The sequence below is a fragment of the Heptranchias perlo genome, unplaced genomic scaffold, assembly GCF_035084215.1.
Source record: "Heptranchias perlo isolate sHepPer1 unplaced genomic scaffold, sHepPer1.hap1 HAP1_SCAFFOLD_296, whole genome shotgun sequence".
Taxonomy (NCBI): Eukaryota; Metazoa; Chordata; class Chondrichthyes; order Hexanchiformes; family Hexanchidae; genus Heptranchias; species Heptranchias perlo.
The window spans coordinates 282,501-285,000 of record NW_027139308.1 but is presented as its reverse complement, the minus strand read 5'-3'; the positions used below and the strand labels follow the sequence as shown (position 1 = coordinate 285,000).

Sequence of the window (2,500 nt, the reverse complement as noted above, 5' to 3'; positions counted from 1 at the left end):
CCGCTGCCTACTCTCACCAGCGGACCAAAGTGAGGATAACACCCCGAAGCAAGCATCTCCCTTGCCGCCCACCAGCCCACACCAATCCCCTTGCCTGCCTCCCACAAATTCCACCAGCGAGGCAAAGTGAAAATCAACCCCCAAAAAACGCACTCCACACCGGCCATCGCCCGCTATACACCCCCCCTGGGGTGAATATTAAGCCCGAGAACACCGACTGTAACCAACCGCAGTGAAAAGTTGAAGTGGCAACTCATTAACCAGATTTACACTTGGCAACTCATAAACCAAATGAACAAAAAATCTGGTTAATGAGTTGCCCAAAATAAATCTGGTTAATGAGTTGCCACTTCAACTTTTCACTGCGGTTGGTTACAGTCGGTGTTCTCGGGCTTAATATTCACCCCGGGGGGGGGGGGTGGGTGATTCTGGGGGTAGTGTCCGGGAGGGTGAGCCTTTTATTCGGCAGGAGGCGTGTGGGGAAATCATCAACCTGTCAGACGATGAGTTGTCACAAATGCCATTGCTTAATGAAAGCTGCGCTCCCGAACTGGACTGACTGTCTGTCTGTCTGTCTGTCTGTCCGTTTGTCAAGGGGAGGAAAAGGCGGTGGTGGTGGTGGTGAGGGTGGAGCTTTACGCTCAGGAGGGGAGACTTTCCTTCATGCCAATTAATCTGCAGCAGAAAGTCATCCCCCCCCGACTGGGATTCGAAGCCCGGTCCTGACCACGAGACCACCGGGGAGAGCTGCCTCAAGTCCCTGAGGGACCTGGACACGAGGCCGAGGACACACGCACGCCTGCTGCACTGGCAGCAGCGACCAGCAGGGGGCTGACCGGCTGATCCTTCCCTTTCACAGGCAGGCTTTTGGCCCTCGCTGAAACGACAAAGGTGTTCAGAAGGAAGTCCTGGGGAGGAGGGAGGGAGGCAGGGAAATCAGCACAAAGCAGGTCCCCTGGAATCTCACACCTGCGTCCCAGAAAACAGGTCTCCTGGTCAAAGCAGTCCTGCCCCGTCCTGCCATTAACGTGACAATGGACAGGGCCCGGCAGCTTGAGACACATCTTTTTTTCAATATGCAAGTTCTTTTTAAAAAGGTTTCCTTCCACAGCAGCTCTGAGTAAGAGTGAGAGAGAGAGAGAGAGAGAGAGAGACTGACACTGACACTGACACACACACACACACACACACACCGTCTCCCATCCGATTGGTGGACTATGGGATTGAAAATCGAACTTTGAGTTTCAATGCAGGGGGGAGAGCGCGAACGCAGCCCCTCCCAACTACCACACGCGCGTTGTTGTTGTTGTAATATAGAACTGCAAGTTGCCGTTGTCGTGGTCGTTTCGAATCAGCACAAAGTAGGTGCCTCCCTGGAATGTCACACCTGCGTCCCAGAAAACAGGTCTCCCGGTCAAAGCAGTCCCGCCCCCGCCCTGGGATTAACATGACAACGGACAGGGCCCAGTCAGGGAGCAGCTTGAGAGACACCTTTCAATAGGCGCTTCTGAAACATTAACGCCTTGTTTCTTCCGACAGTTTAACCAGCGATTAACATGACAACGGACAGGGCCCAGTCAGGGAGCAGCTTGAGAGACGTCTTTCAATAGGCGCTTCTGAAACATTAACGCCTTGTTTCTTTCGACAGTTTAACCAGCCTTTAACACGCCTTGTGTTTTTATTTCCCATTTCCAGCCAGCCAGCCAGCCAGCCAGCCAGCCAGCCAGCCGAGCCGAGCCAGCATCTGCAGTATTTTTTTTGATTGGTCTTGCCTGCCGTGGAATGAATGTTTCAACACGAGCTGCTGATTGTCAGCACCTCACCTCTTTCTCAATTGGCCGTTGCAATCTCACTCGCTCGCTCATTGTGAGACACGTCACGTCACGTCACTAGTTTTACTCAAAGAGGTTTCCTTCCACGGCAGTTCGTTAGTGACTGAGACTGACTGACGGAGGTCCGTTGAGACACAACCCTCCCCCATCTGATTGGTGGCCTACTGGCAAATTTACCAATCTGTCAAGCAATCCTGGCAAGAAAGGAAAAAACGGCAACTTCTTTAAACTCATCCACTGTTGCAATTAGAAACGGTGGCAAAAAATGTGGCCAGAGTAGGAGAGAACGGCAGTGCTTCGAGACTGCTTTCAACACCGGCAGCCAGAGAACAAAGAGGGAGGGCAAACAGGACCCGAGATCAATTCGCATCGAGCGCGGTATCGCTTCTCGGCCTTTTGGCTAAGATCAAGTGGTCAAGTGGGGGAAGGCAACCATTTGGAGCCTTCCTGCCATTGTATGCCGGGGGGATGCAGTCAGGGAGAAATCCCCTCGGGCAGAGTGCAGAGCTTTGGCTTGTAGAGCTTTGGCTTGATGTAATGTCACTGCAAGGAATCTGGAATGAATCTGTAAGGCAATAAGGCACCCCAGAGTGTCAGAAAAAAAAAAAAAAAAAAAAATCTGTTCTTATCAGTTTAATATCTGATACGTCCCCTATCTGGGGACCATA

At 52.0% G+C, this 2,500-nt stretch overlaps 1 pseudogene; it reads left to right on the top strand.

The window, feature by feature from the left end:
* The first annotated feature begins 2,395 nt into the window (after positions 1-2,395).
* The window catches only part of LOC137311087 (U2 spliceosomal RNA), a 208-nt pseudogene continuing 103 nt past the window's right edge, over positions 2,396-2,500 (top strand).